At 37.4% G+C, this 17102-nt stretch overlaps 1 protein-coding gene across 1 annotated transcript in view; it reads right to left on the bottom strand.

Annotated features, from left to right (window-relative positions):
* Positions 1-17102, bottom strand: part of Cerkl (ceramide kinase like) — a 121860-nt gene that overhangs the window by 70807 nt on the left and 33951 nt on the right. The gene's annotated exons all lie outside the window — the stretch shown is intronic.

Raw genomic sequence — 17102 nt, 5'->3', positions numbered from 1 at the left:
AGATTTTGCACTGCAAAGGACACAATGAAAAAAAGCAAAGAGGCAATCTACAGAATGGGAAAAAATCTTTGCCAGCTATATATCTGATACAGGATTCATATCTAGTATATACAAAGAACTCAAAAAGTTAAATAATAAGGAATCAAACAAGCCAATCAAAAAATGGGCTATGGAGCTAAATAGAGCATTCTCAAAGGAAGAAATACAAATGGCATATAAGCATCTAAAAAAATGTTCTATGTCACTAGTCATCAGGGAAATACAGATTAAAACTACATTGAGATTCCATCTCACTCCTGTCAGATTGGCCACCATCATGAAAACAAATGATCATAAATGTTGGCGGGGATGTGGAAAAAGAGGAACCCTTCTACACTGCTGGTGGGAATGAATCTGGTCCAGCCATTGTGGAAATCAGTGTGGAGGTTCCTAAAACAGCTAAAGATTGATCTACTATATGATCCAGCTATAGCACTCCTAGGCATATATCCGAAGAACTCATCTCATTTCCTTAGAAGTACGTGCTCAACCATGTTTATTGCTGCTCAATTTATAATAGCTGGGAAATGGAACCAGCCTAGATGTCCCTCAACTGATGAGTGGATAATGAAGATGTGGCACATTTATACAATGGAGTTCTACTCAGCAGTCAAGAAAAATGAAGTTATGAAATTTGCAGAAAAAATGGATGGTTTAAGCTTGTTTATATGGTGTATTACATTGACAGATTTTCGTATGTTGAACCACCCTTGTGTTCCTGGGATAAATCCCATTCGGTCAAGGTGGATAATGCTTTTGATATGTTGTTGGATTCAGTTTGTGAGTATTTTGTTGAGGATCTTTGCGTCTATGTTCATTAGGGAAATAGGCCGATAGTTTTCTTTTCTTGTGGCATCTCTGCCCGGTTTTGGGATTAGGGTGATACTACCTTCATAGAAGGAGTTGGGTAGCGTTCCCCGTTCTTCAATTGTGTGGCACAGTTTTAGGAAGATTGGTTTGAGTTCTTCCACGAAGGTTTGATAAAATTCGGCTGGGAATCCATCTGGTCCTGGTCTCTTCTTTTTGGGAGGTTTTTTATTACTTTTTCAATCTCCATGAGTGTGATGGGTTCATTGAGGTGGTTGATCTGCTCTGAGTTTAGCTTTGGTAGATGATATGCATCCAGGAATTTATCCATCTCCTCCACATTTTCCAGTTTTGTGGAGTAGAGGTTTTTGAAATAAGTCCTGATGATTCTGCTGATTTCACTAATGTCTGTTGTGATCTCTCCTTTTTCATTTTGAATTTTGTTAATTTGGAGTCTCTCCTTTTTTTTGCTTGATCAAATTGGCCAGAGGTTTGTCAATGTTGTTTATTTTTTCAAAGAACCAGCTCTTTTTTTTGTCAATTGCCTTACTTGTTTCCTTGGTTTCCAATTCATTAATTTCTGCTCTGATTTTAATTATTTCTTTCCTTCTGGAGTCACATGTTGGGTCATGATTTGCAGAGATATTTATCATACCAATAACTGGGGGCTAACTCCACAATGCACAACCCATTTTCATTAACAAGGAGGGTCTAATGGGAGGGGGTAGATCACAGATGAGCCTAAATAATGGTACCAAACTGCCTGTATTTACTGAAAAGAAAACTAATAAATTAAATTTAAAAAGTAAAAAAAAATGGATGGACCTGGAAAGGATTATACTAAGTGAGGTAACCCAGGCCCAGAAAGCCAAACACCACATGTTCTCTCTCATATATGAATCCTAGCTACAAATGACTGGGCTTATGCATGAGAATGAAAATACTTAGTAGCAGAGGCCAGTAAGTTAAAAAGGAGACATAAAGGGAAGAGAAAGGAAGGGAGGAGGGTACTTAATAGGTTGATATTGTATATATGTAAGTACAATGATTGTTATGGGGAGGTAATATGATGGAGAATGGAATTTCAAAGGAGAAAGTCGGGGGGGAGGGAGGGAATTAACACGGGATTTTTTTATAATCATGGAAAATGCTAATAAAAATTTAAAAAATAAAAATAAAAACAAATGAACCCAACATGGCTCAGAGAAATTTGCAGAAGAAGGGGTGGAAACATTGTTAGAGCCACACTATGGGTCATTACACACAGAGACATTGCCTCTTACCCATAACTGATGGCTACCCCCACAATACATGATCCATATTCCCCAATGAGGAGGGTCTCTGGGGGTTGATGGAGGACAAGGATGAGGTTAAAGATGGTTCCAACATGACTGTATATACTATGTACATAACTAATAAAAAATAAAAAACCTTTAGAGGCCAAGAATAAAAATCTTACACTCCTACAGGAAACAGTGTCATACTTACATGCACCAGAGTCAAAACAATCCTCCTGCCCTTGGGAAAGATTCAAAGTGAAAAGGGCAAGGAAACTCTTAATATCATGAAGATATTAATAGACATGGAGACATGGTTCTGCAGTTAAAGGTACTTTCTTCCAAAGCCTAATGACCCAGGGTTCAATTCCCCAGTACCCACATAAAGCTAGATACACAAACTGGCACATATGTCTGAAGTCATTTTACAGTGGCAGGAAGCTCTGGCATGTCCATACCCACTCTCTTTCTCAAATAAATTAATTAATTTAAAAAATATATAATGAAACTGGTCCTCACCTAAGCCCTCTTCCCTTTGAAGGTGCTGTCCCAGCATGTTTAACATCGTTTGCTCCTTTTGGCCATATCATAAAATCATGCAATTTTACAGACACAATATTCCAATAAAGGTTTTTGTTTTCATTTTGACTCTCATAATTGTCACCCACTGACTCATCTCTCCAGATCGCTTCTTTGCTGTATGTATACTACAGATGTACTTGAGATTAGACTTTCTTCTAATCACATTGCATTTCCCATTCTTCTGGAGCTCTCAAAGAATATCTGTTGCTTAGAGAAGAGGACGCTAGAAACTAAACACTGGCTGGTATGCTGTTGTACACAAGGGAAACCAAACTGAGTTGCAATGAAACAATGATATATTTGGACAGGATGAGCTTATTAACAATTATTTGTACCTTTTGATCAAGTGGACATGTGGTTCAAAATACGTTTTCTAGATTAGAAAGATAGTTATATGAGTTTGAAATTCCTAATAATAATAATAAAGACCTACAAATATCAAGAAATGCAATATTAAAATTACTTAGGTACTTAAAAGTCTTAAAGACCCAGAAGTAAAAGTCACAAGCAAAAGCCAAATAGAAGTGTTTGCAACACATGACAGTTATATAATCTATTCAATCAAGGTTGAAAAAGCACTTTCATAGAAAAGTAAATAAAAGACTCAAGCAGGCACTTCACAAAAGAAGAAATGCAAATTGACCAATGAACATATGAAGAAGTTCAACCTAATTAGTAATCAAAGAAATGCAAATTAAAACAACAAGATACCACTTTTTGCCTTTTAGATTGGCAAGAGATCAAAAACGAGGATCACTGATGGTGCAGCTGAAGGGAAGCAACCCAGTGCCTGTGGGAGTGCAGAAAGGGTATCTGATGGAGCACAAGTTGAGCGGGGGTTATCAAAAGGTTTTAAAATGCTAATTGCAGTAAAATTTATAGTAGCAAAAGTATTGGAAGCAAGGCTAGTGATCTTCAATAGGAGAGTGTAGGGATAAACCACAGTTGTCTTCTGACACTCTTAAAAAAGAAAATACAATCTGTGTTTTCTGGTCCAGAAAGACACTAAGACACTAAGGCTAAGAAAAGTGAATGAAAAGAACAAAGTAGTCTGAAGGATTATATCCAATTTATATTAAAAGATTTTTAAAAGAAACTTGAGAACAACAACAAAAAGAATTCTTAAAAAATAAATTCTTAGCACCTGCTACCTATTAAAATAAAAGAGATATAAGACAATGTAGTGGCTTGAATTGTCACCCATAAACTCATGTGTTCTGAATGCTTGGCCCCGGCTGATGGCAATTTTGGAGGTGGTGCCTTGCTAGAGGAGGTGGGTTGTTGGGAATGGGTTTAACGGTGTTATCGCCAGCTTGCCCTTGTTAGAGTCTGGCTTACTCTCCTGCTGCTGTTTTCCACGAGCTGTGGCAGAAGTGGTGATGTTCAGCCTCTGCTTTGCCATTTTTTCCCTGCCATCATGAAGCTTCTCCTCAAGAATGTAAGCCAAAGTCAAAACTTTCCCCCTGTCAGCTGCTTTTGTTTGGATGCTTTTCCCAGCAGCAAAAAGATAACTACACCAGACAGGGAATGTAAGGTTAAGTTTTTTGTTTTCCCTTACAAAACTATCAACCTGCATATATATATTTTAACATAGAAAAGAAAAATGTCTTAATATATACATCGTTTTGATCCAGGAGCAAATAACACACACAATTTGACCAAAAATTATTTTGATGAACACTGGAAACAAGCATGCAAGTTTTGTAGTTAATGAATATAGTAGGATGCTAAAGCACCATTGTTCTTTGAGTAGAACGGCATCCAAATTCACATAGTACACGTCCATGATTGTGTTATATGCACTTGTTGACTATATAATTTCGTATAATATAATTTATATGTGTGCAAATACTGGTTTGTATGAAAGAACTTGGAAATATGAGTTTGTGGTTAGTTGGGCTTATATGATTTTAATTTTTTTGCAATGAAGGTATTTGTGATTAATTGAAAAAATAGTTTATTTTTACCTTCTATAATTGTTTCTATTCTGTTTTATAAAGTTTCATTCCCAAAATAAGGAATAGTTAATAAACATGTGTTATTTGCCAGATACTTCCCTAATCACTTTACATGTATTATCTCAGTCAGTTCTTACAATTCTAAGAAGTGTGTGTGTGTGTGTGTGTGTGTGTGTGTGTGTGTTGTCCATGTGAATGTGTGCAAGCACACATGCATATGGAGGATGGAGGACAACCTTGAGTGTCAATCTCCAGGCCAACCACCCATCTTTTCTGAAACAAGGTCTCTCATTGGCTTAGAGTTCACCAAGCAGGCTAGTTGGGTGCCAAGAAAACATCAGGGATCCTCTGTCTCCCCCTTCCCAGGGCTGTGAATCGAAGTGTGCACCACAAACCCAGAATACTGTGCATAGACACAGAAAATGGCAATTTACAACATAATCCATTTCCTTAGCCTATTCTTTTCCCTAAAATAAACTCAAAACGGAGAATTTCGTGTCCGTGGTTACACATGTGAAAGGAGACATATCTAATGCTTGAATCCAAGCATTTTATATGTTCTTAACCTCAGTTCCTCAACAATGTGAGGTCTTTCTTCAAGGAAATACATCCAGCAACACTGTCACTTGTGTTTTTTTTTTATTGTTGTTTAAGGCACAAATCAAAATGATATAGATTTGAAAGTCCTAGTTCTATTTGTCACCTGTATTGCACAGTAAAGACAATTTTTTCATGATCCCAAAAAGTTCCCTCATGCTTTTTTCTACTTAATACTTCATGATTATAGTTCTGATCATTATTATAGATTATATGTGCCTCTTATAGAATTTTATGTTAACTATGTGCTTTTACATCTGGTTTATTTCACTTCATTTTTCAAATTTTTTAGAGCAATCTATATTGTTTTTAGAAATACTTAATTGGATACACCACATCTTAGTTATCTACACAATGGAATTCTATACAGAAGAAAAAATGACACAATGAAATTTGAGAAAAAATGGTTGAACCTGGAACAGACCATACTCAGTGAACTTACCCAATCACAGAAAAAAAAAAAGCATCACATAGTCTCACTCATCTACAGCACCTAACCTGAATCTACCCAAAATACCTTACATACCCAGCAAGCATCTCGTGGACTAGACACTAAGATCGGCGGGGAGTGGGGGGAGGACAAAGGAGGGGTGAGAAACACAAATCTAGACCCAAATGGCAATGGTACCATAAAATTCTACTTCCTAAAAGGCAGACCAAATGGCTGAACCTTCACCAGGCCCTTAGAGGGAACACCTGAGCCACAAGACACTGGAGAGGGTATGATGAAGACTAACCTTATCTTCTATAGCATCCTGCCACACCTCTCTCTCTCTCTCTCTCTCTCTCTCTCTCTCTCTCTCTCTCTCTGTCTCTCTTCTCTCTCTAGCTCTTGTATATTAGTTATCTTTTTCCTCCTTTTCTTAGTGGGCACTGACCTGTAACTCCCAGTACCAGCATGTGGCTATCATCCACAATGAGCTTTCGATCAGAGAGACCTACAAGGTTTCCTAAAAGAAAGACAGATTTCTATCAAAGTGCTTGATGACCCACCAAAGGTTAGTGGTAAGACCCCACTGCTGAAGACACCTTATGTAGTTGGCACATAAAATGGAATGGCATGACTGGAAGTTGGAAAACAGTCAGTCCCCAGACAGTCAGCGTGCCTAGTGCCAGACGTGCTACATGGACGACTGGGGGAAATGACCAATATCTGTCCAAGCAACTCATGCTCTAACCTACTTAGCAGCAAATAACCTGTTGTGATGCCCACGCAAGTGCAATAGTGGCACACAGCCATGGTGGGGAACCAACTGCTCTTTTTTTTTTTAATTTTTACATCATTTTTATTTATTCATTTTTTCAAGGGGAAGTGGTGTGTGTGTGTGTGTGTGTGTGTGTGTGCATGCACACACACACACCCACGCATGCATGCACAGTATGCCAGTGGACAGCCTTCTTTTTTTTTTTTTTTTTAATTTAATTTATTACTTTTCTTTTCAGTAAATACAGGCAGTTTGGTACCATTATTTAGGCTCATCTGTGATCTACCCCCTCCCATTAGACCCTCCTTATTATTGAAAATGGGTCGTGCATTGTGGAGTTAGCCCCCAGTTATTAGTATGATAAATGTCTCTGAAAATCATGACCCAACATGTAACTCTGACATTCTTTCCGCCCCCTCTTCCGCAAGATTTCCCTGAGCCATGTTGGGTTCATTTTTGGTCTGCTTCATTGCTGAGGTGTTGGGGGCCTCTGAGGCTCTGGCTCTCTGATTTGGTAGGAGTTGATTTTTCTCTGCGTTGATCTCCTTCCCCTTTGTGCTGGTATCCAGTTCACAGGAAAACATCACCCTTGCTTATTTCGCCAGTTGTCCTTACCAACTGCTCTTGATTTGAACCCCTCAGTGGTACAGGATCCATAGCTGGAGCTGGGAAACAAGTCAGAACCATATCCAAACCTAAGCTCACTGTCCATTATCAAGCTACCATCAATCACGGGCTACAAGAGGGCCTACACCTATTAAATTCTCTATTAAAAAAGTAAGGGTTATTTCATTTGTCCTGGTGCTAATTTACTCTCCGTTGGAGAATCTGCTTCTCTTTTTCAGATAGACATAGATCCTAAGGACAGAACCACCCCATCATACCTCAAAAGGGCCCCAGCTGAAACTAAGAAAAATTGGCGAAACAAGCAACGGTACTGTTTTCCTGGTGAACCGGATACCAGCACAAGGGGGAAGGAGATCAACACAGAGAAAAATCAGCTCCTACCAAATCAGACAGCCAGAGACCCAGAGGTCCCCAACACCTCATCACTGAAACAGACCAAAGATGAACCCAACATGACTCAGGGAAATTTTGCGGAAGAGGGGCTGGAAAGAATGTCAGAGCCACATGCTGGGTCATGATATGAAGAGACATTTACCTTACCCAAAACTGAGGGCTAACTCCACAATGCATGACCCATATACCTCAACAAGGAGGGGCCGAGGGAAGGGAGTAGGTCATGGATGAGCCTAATAATGGTACCAAACTGGCTGTATTTGCTGAATACAAAACGAATTAATAAAAATATTTTTAAAAAGAAATACTTAATTGGGGCTAGAGGTATAGTTAAGTGGTGGAAAATCTGCCTAGCCTGTATAAGGTGCTGGGTTTGTACCTCTGTACTGCAGAAGAGGAAATAATAAATATTTAATTGGATTAACAAGAGTAAAATAAATTATCCATACTAAATCTAGTAAGATTAGTAATGAATTAATGTGTTATTTTACAACTATTCTGTATTTGTCTTTCAAGAGTTTATTCCTCCCTTCTTCACAAACCTCTAGACATTTGCTTTTCTCTATTTTCTATTATAGCTTTATTTGCCCAGTTTTAGGTGATTAAAAATAAAAGTTATATATGTGGTTATGTTGTACACCACGATGATTTGATATATGTGAAATCGTAAAGTGGTTAGATCAGACTCATTACTTCTTTTGTGGAAGGAAGTCTTAAGATGTTATTTCTTGGCAATTTCAAGGATATAGTCTTGAACTATAGTGACCATGGTATATAGCATATACAGAACTCATTCTGTCTCAGTGAAACTTATGTACCATCTAGCCAACCTCTCCTCATGGCCTTCCCTTCTTCCTGGCCCCATCTATTGCCACTTTCCCCCTTGCCTTCCACATGATATATATTTTTTTGAAGATTCCACATGTAAGTGAAGTCATCTAGTCAAACTCAAACAGTATGTGAGCCACAGCCTTTGGGAAAACAGCAAAGCCACAAACATGTCAACAACCAAATGGCATTTCATCAGAAGCTGGATCTCCTTGTCCATCTGATATGACATCTGATTTGTCCTGCTTTCTCAGATCAATCTTCCCATCTTCTCTGGTGTTGCTTACCCAGTAAATGCTTAGTTTTAAATATGAATGGCTCTGTTTGCCTTTTTTTGTCAGAAAGAAATTAAGAAGCATTACAGTTTGAGAATAGTTCTTACTTGCAGTAGAAATATGTTTAATTGATTTTTTTAATTATTTACTTATTTATTTATTTTTTGAGAGCAACAGACACAGAGAGAAAGACACATAGAGGGAGAGAGAGAGAATGGGTGTGCCAGGGCTTCCAGCCTCTGCAAACAAACTCCAGATGCGTGCGCCCCCTTGTGCATCTGGCTAACATGGGACCTGGGGAACCGAGCCTCGAACCGGGGTCCTTAGGCTTCACAGGCAAGCGCTTAACTGCTAAGCCATCTCTCCAGCCCTTTAATTGATTTTTAAATACAATACCTTTTTAAAAGTCCCTAACAAGAGATAAATGGTCCTCAACACTACTTTTGTCAGCAGTATATAACTCTCTTAGGTGGCAATACCCTGCATAGAGACTGTTATATACCACTGATTTTAGCAATGCTAACCATTTATGTTATATAAGTAAATCCAGTTTGCATGACAGGATCCACTTGATTTTGAATGCAACTAGTACCAATATATAGAGATGAGTGTTCTATACGGTTTAAGGAAAATTGTTTTCTCTCTCTGGTTACAGTCTTCATAGAGAAAACTTGTTAGAATTCTGTGAGATTAAAATGTTTGGTTTTTTTTATGTCATGGCTTGGGCCAAAATGTTATTTTATTAGTCCCTAGAGTAGACAGAGAGTTGCTGTGCTTTCTTCTGTTTTAGAGGTTTGTAAATTATTGCAGTGGACCAGCTGGCTCAGTGAGATAGCAGAACACTAGCTTCCTAGACTTGAAGGAAAGATCATGAAGAAACTCCCTCCCATTTCTTGTTGCTAAGTCCTTGGTCTAACTTCAATAAAAAGTTCTGGAGACAATCTAATAGGATAAAATAAAAAGTTAGGCAATTATTTCTTCTCAACCCCCCACACCACAATGCTGTTTGGACACTCTTAGAACATACAATCATTCATGACAAACATGATTAGAGATCAAAAGAATTCAAACTATGTTGTAAAAGTCTATTGTTTGGGCTCTATAAAAACTGACCACTTCTCTACATCTCTTCTAGTATTATTTCAAGAATGATTTGGTCTCACGCTATTCTGAAAATGCACCAGAAATTGGCTTTTATATGTAAAGTACTTAAAGTATTAACAGGTTTAAATCTCTGTTGTCTTTCTACAGAATATCTGCTCTGACTCACCCATTAGGCAGCTCTGTTGTAATATCAGCTTCTGACAGAGGCAAACAAAGGTTTTCATAATTGCATACAGAAGCCCCATTTCCATGAACAACCTAGGATACCCAGACTGCAGATTAAAAAGTGAGTTTAGAGAAACACAACCATCATTTATTTTGGGGCCTGTATTTTAAATGTAATTTCACTTTTACCTTAATGTTAAAGCACACTTTTATTTGTGAAAAATACAGAGTAAAAGTTTTTTTATGAATTCATATTTGATGTTAGTAGACAAATGGAGAATCATCTCTAGGAACATTTTCGCAGGCTATGAAAGTTCAGTCCTTACAAAAGGAACACAACTTTACTTGCTGGCATGTGGTTTATAATTTGAAATCTATTGGTTCATTAGGATCATACTGGCTATAACTAGTTGTTTCAGAACATTAACTGTCCTCTCACATTACTGACAGAGATACTGGGGACCATCTGTTCTTGCAAGGGATTTAAGTCTACGTCTATTGGATATCATGCTATTTATTTAATTCAGCACCCACTTCCTATTGTTGTATTTTCTTGGGAGGGGGAGTCAATTTAATTACAGGGAATAAAGATAACCTCTCCTGGCAGGTTATCCTGTCACCATGAGAGCAGAGCAGGACCTGCTTAAAGTAGGTTACAGTGGCTAACAAGAAGAGCAAAACCAACAACACTTAAGAATATTTAGCAAAGGTTTAACAAAAATAGAACAGTGAATGGCACTTTTAAAAATATTACTGTAAGCTCAGGGCTTGTCTGGATCAATCTTGGCACATCTGTCTGATGCCAACCGTAAACAGGATTAAAGCTGGATTTATCTGCCTGGTGCTAATTGTGCTCACAGTTCCTGCACATGTCCACTTTTTCCAACCCTGACTGAACAGCCTGCCTGGTACATGACTCCCACAACAGTATACACACACACACACACACACACACACACACATACACAAACACATACACACTTTGGGCATATTAGATGGTTAAGCAATGTGATGCCTAACAATTTTTTTTGGCTCTCCAGAATTACTTCTCTAATCCCCTAATTAAAAATACAAAATTCTGTTTGAATACACCACATACTGAGATAAATCTGTGAAGCAAGGGACCAATAAATTTGAATACACTTTAATTGTAAGAATAAAACACAATGTAATTGTTAACAATTAGGTTAAACTAGGGTTCAGACAAATAGGACCACTCCTGTAGTTGACTAAAACACATCACAGTGCATTATTCTCCTCAAGAATCATGACATAGCATTTGTTAACAGAAAAGCTGAAGTTCCTAATTACATGCTCAGATCTAGAGTGACACTGAAGAATTAAACTTTTGTCTGGTAAAAGAATTAGCAGATTTCATCTTATCATTTTTTCTGAGAAAAATAGAAATACCAAATTCAGAACCAATATCACATTTTAATAAATCAAACTTAAAATTAATGTTGAGTTTCTATCTGTAGTTTTCTCAGTTGACTTCAATCAAATGTAAATAATATAACCCTCAGGTACTAAAAGGTATTTAGATAATTGTGCATGAAGTCTACAATAAAATAAGGAAATAGTCAAGAAAATTTAAATATTCTTCTTTGGCCTGAGTTTTAAAATACAGATAAAAATGATAACTCTGTACTCAGAACATTTAATGCCTAAAATATAAAAGTGATACACCAAATTACAATGCCATAATACATGTTTAATTGTATATAATAATCACAGAAAACTGGATACCTTAAAAAATATTGTTAATCTACTTGACTTCCAATTCTATATGATCTAAATACTCACATTCTTTTCTTGATATATAATTTATTCATGATTCAAATATATTGACTAATTCTGGAAAATCAAATTTTTCTCTAAATCTCTACAACTAATAATAATGTATACCATATCTCCATTTTGCTGAATTATGCAGATACATATGTGGCAGAAATCAGCAAATGAAATAATTTAAATGCATAAAAGAATACAAAACATTTTCATCAGTAGGTCTCAATGTGTAGCCCCAAAAGGTGTACAGGGTCAAGAGGATTTCTACACTACAAATGATATTAACCTATTTATTGTCTACCAAGTATAACATTTGTTCTACCTCAACAGTGGAAAAGAACCTTAGTATTAAAAAAGAAATTGAGGAGGACTTGAAATGATGGAAAGACCTCCCATGCTCCTGGATAGGCAGAATTAACATTGTGAAGATGACAATCTTACCAAAGGCAATATATAGATTTAACGCAATTCCAATTAAAATCCCTACAGTGTTCTTCACAGACATAGAAAAAATGATCTCAAATTTCATATGGAAAGGCAGAAGGCCTCGCATATCCAAACATATCCTCAGCAAAAGAAATACCTCTGGTGGCATCACCATGCCCGATATAAAGTTATACTACAAAGCCATAGTAATAAAAACAGCATGGTACTGGCTTAAAAACAGGAGTATAGACCAATGGAATAGACTTGAGGACCCCAATTTGGGGCCAAGCAACTATAGCTACTTGATATTCGACAAAGGCCCAAACAATATAGACTGGAAAAAAGATAGCATCTTCAACAAATGGTGCTGGACAAACTGGATAACCACATGCAGGAAACTAAAACTTGATCCACACATTTCACCATGCACAACACTCAAATCCAAATGGATCAAAGACCTCAACATAAGACCAGAAACTCGAAAACTACTGGAAGAAAATTTAGTAAGTACCTTCCATGATATAGGAATGGAAAAAGACTTCCTGAATAAAACCCCAGTGGCTCAAGTTCTTAAACAGTCACTCAATCATTGGGATCATATGAAGCTGAAGAGTTTCTTTACAGACAAGCATATAATAAGCAAAGCCAATAGAATACCCACAGAATGGGAGAAAATATTTGTAGGTTATCCAACTGATAGAGGCCTTATCTCTAGAATTTACAAAGAACTCAAAAGTCTAAACAATAAGAAGACAAATACCCCACTCACAAAATGGGGCACAGAGTTAAACAGGCAATTCACAGAGGAAGAAATACAAATGGCAAACACACACCTAAGAAAATGTTCATCATCCCTAATCATCAGAGAAATGCAAATTAAAACAACGATGAGATTCCACCTTACCCCAATAAGGATGGCCAACATCAAAAAGTCAAATGAAAATAAATGCTGGCGAGGATGTGGAGAAGCAGGGACACTCATTCACTGTTGGTGGGAATGCAGGATGGTACAACCACTTTGGAAAGCAATATGGAGACTCCTGAAAAAACTGACTATAGAAATACCAACAGACCCAGTTATACCATTACTGGGCATGTACCCTAAAACCTTCAAACCAAAAGCCAGAGAGATTTGCTCAACCATGTTTGTAGCAGCTCAATTCGTAATAGCTAAAAGCTGGAATCAACCCAGATGTCCATCATTAGAAGAATGGATAACAAAGATGTGGTATATCTACACAATGGAATTCTATACAGCAGTAAGAAAAAACGACATAAAGAAATTTGAGGAAAAATGGTTGAACCTGGAACAGATCATTCTCAGCGAACTTACCCAATCACAGAAAAAAAATCGACACATAGTCTCACTCATCTGCCACACCTAAACTGAATCTGCCCAAGATGCCTTACATACCCAGCAAGCACCTCATGGACTAGACAATAAGATGGATGGGAGGGCGGGGAGGGAATCAAAGAGTGGAAAACAGTAATCTGGACCCAAACGGCAATGGAACCATAAAATTCTACTTCCTAAAAGACAGACCAAATGGCTGAACCTTCACTAGACCCTTACAGGAAACACCTGAACCACAAGACACTGGAGAGGGTAGGATCAAGACTGACCTAAATCTCCTACATCTTCCCTCCCTCCCTCTCCCCCTCTCCCCTCTATCTCTCTCCTCTCTAACTCTTGTATATTAGTTATCTTTTTCCTCAATTTCTTAGTGGACACTGACCTGTAACCCCCACTTCCAGCTTGGGCCTACCATCCACAATGAGCTTTTGATCAGAGAAACCTACAAGGTTTCCCAAAACAATGACAGACTTCTGTCAGAGTACTTGATGACCCACCAAAGGCCAGTGATAAGACCCTATTGCTGAAGACTCCATACACAGCTGACGCGTAAAATGGAATGACATGGCTGGAAGCCAGGAGAGAGTCAGTCCCCAGACAGTCAGCGTGTCTAGTGCCAGAAGGCGCTACATAGGCAACTGGGGGAAATGACCAAGATCTGTCCAAGCAACACATTGTTTAACCTAATTAGCAACAAATAACCGGATGTGATGCCCACACAAGTGCAATAGTGGTACACAGCCATGGTGAGGAATCAATTGCTCTTGATTTGGCTAACTGATCCACTCAGTGGTACTAGACCCTTAGCTGGAGCTGGGAAACAAGTCAGAACCATACCCAAACACAAGCCCACTCTACAATATCAAGCTACCATCAATCACGGGGTATAAGAGGGCCTACACCTATCAAACTGTCTATCAAAAAAGTAAGTGTTATCTCAATTTTCCGGGTGCTAACTTACTCTCCGTTGGAGAATCTGCTTCTCTTTTCCAGATAGATGCAGATCCTAAGAAGAGAGCTGCCCCAACATACCTCAAAAGGGGCCCAACTGAAACTAAGGACAACTGGCGAAATAAGCAAGGGTGATGTTTTCCTGTGAACTGGATACCAGCACAAAGGGGAAGGAGATCAACGCAGAGAAAAATCAACTCCTACCAAATCAGAGAGCCAAAGCCTCAGAGGTCCCCAACACCTCAGCACTGAAGCAGACCAAAAATGAACCCAACATGGCTCAGGGAAATCTTGCAGAAGAGGGGGCGGAAAGAATGTCAGAGTTACATGTTGGGTCATGATTTGCAGAGACATTTATCATACTAATAACTGGGGGCTATCTCCACAATGCACAACCAATTTTCATTAACAAGGAGGGTCTAATGGGAGGGGGTAGATCACAGATGAGCCTAAATAATGGTACCAAACTGCCTGTATTCACTGAAATGAAAACTAATAAATTAAATTAAAAAAAAAGAACCTTAGTATTGGCAAGAATGAAGACATTAATATAAAATTTTATTAATCAATACTGTGCTATTTCTTCAAATTCAGTTAAAAATCAAAAGAGCTAGTTTCACTTAATTGTCCTTGATGAGGAGATGATATTATGACTTAAAAATATGTCATTTGTCATCATTTCTTTTTTTTAATATTATTGGTGATGACATAGGACAAGTACATGGTATACATGAAGGACCTCTGCCACAAAGAAAGGTGGTTGTTCTCTCTAGAAAAAGCTCACCATTTGAGATGCCAGGTACCTCTTCTACATAAAAAACAAACTGACAAGGCATACTATGGTATTCAAACCTGGTTGTTTGCCAAACACGCTATAGAAGATTAACAGAATAAGCTGATGAAAAGGAGGAAAAGTGCTATCAATGGTAAAACATGAGAGTTTGAGGAAATCAGAATTTTATAAAGTGTGTACCACAATATGTTTTACAGCTTTCTCACCTTTAGGGAATTTTCAGATGAGGTGACAATGATACTGCTATATTAGGCTTTAATAATACCATACAGTAAAATGTGTCAACACGTTAAAACTCTATATAACTCAGTGAACCAAAATTTCCAAATGGTCAGGCAGGATGGTTATAAAATCATGCATGAATAAATAGAATATTCCCTCTGAGTATAAGACAGAATGATAAATTTGCAAAGAAACTGAAAAAAATTAAATTAGATGTTTTCATATTCCACATTACAACTAGTCTTCAAGAAATTGTTACTTGCTCAAGTTTTGCTCTAGTACCAAAGCTGAGTGCCAAAGATTATGAGATAACATTAAAAAGAATTTTTCTTTTCCAACCATTCTTCTATGTGAAACTGGATTTCAAATATATGTGTGTGTGTGTGTGTGTGTGTGTGTGTGTGTGTGTGTATGTATGTATATTTCAACCCAAACAAAATAGTCCCAACAAAGTGAATGCAGAAGCAATCAAAATGCTCAAATCTCATCTATGAAGCCAGATATTAAAGATTTTCAAAACTGCAAAATTATGAAAATAATGGCATTATTATTGTGTTGAGAAAATATAATTTAATACGATGTTATTTATATTAATGTGTGATGAGTTTATTAGTATTTTTTTCTTGAAAGATGAGTGTCACACCCAGAGTCTTCTATGTGTTAGGCAAACACTTGACCACTGAGCTATACAGCACAAACCCTTTAATTTTAAAATGTCTTCCATTTCTCAGACAAATATCAATTGATACAACTTATATCAGTCTATATCTGTGTTATTTTCATTAACTTAAGAATTTAAAATCTGCTAGTATATACGGTTGTAAAGATAGAGATAACATTAAAAATATATTGTGTGAAGATACCACAATATTCTTTTGTCACTTTGTGTAAATAACTAAGATTTTATAACTATTATTTTTAGACTCTGCACCAAGTTTCTATTATATATGACACATAATTTAAAAAAAAGAAATAATTCAGCCGGGCGTGGTGGCACATGCCTTTAATCCCAGCACTCAGGAGGCAGAGGTAGGAGGATTGCCAGGAGTTTGAGGCCACCCTGAGAATACAGAGTGAATTCCAGGTCAGCCTGGGCTACAGTGAAACCCTACCTTGAAAAAAAAAAGAAAGAATTCAAAATATTTCATATTCTATAGTGTGACTATCAGACACCATGATTAGGTTTTGTCCTTACTTCAAGAAGTACACTAATAGCTGGGCGTGGTAGTACATACCTTTAATCCCAGCACTCAGGAGGCAGAAGTAGGAGTTTCACCATGAGATCAAGGCCACCCTGAGAGTATAGAATAATTCCAGGTCAGCCTGAGCTAGAGTGAGACCCTACCTCAAAAAAAGTACACTAATATGAAACGTCTTTTGAAACCATTTATTATTTGACTTTTTGTACTAACATATTTGTGTATTTCTATTCTCTTGCATGACCTCCTCTATCTGTACCCTTTAATAAAACAAATTATAAATGAAGGGTGGTGGGCTTTGACAATGATACCCACAGAAAATATGATTTCAAAGGATCTACTCTAATCTAAAAATTCAGATATATCCTTGGCCTTATCAGTGCATAATGTCCATCATATTTGATATACAACTCAGTGACAGCATACCAGATCATTAGTGTAGATTCTTCTTGAGCCACCCAAGAAATGGTAATTGACTGTATTTCTCCATTTCTCAGCAATTCACTCAGCAG

Source organism: Jaculus jaculus, chromosome 4 (genome assembly GCF_020740685.1).
Source record: "Jaculus jaculus isolate mJacJac1 chromosome 4, mJacJac1.mat.Y.cur, whole genome shotgun sequence".
NCBI classification, from domain to species: domain Eukaryota; kingdom Metazoa; phylum Chordata; class Mammalia; order Rodentia; family Dipodidae; genus Jaculus; species Jaculus jaculus.
Note: the sequence above shows the minus strand (reverse complement) of the source record. Positions and strands in the feature narration are given on the sequence as shown.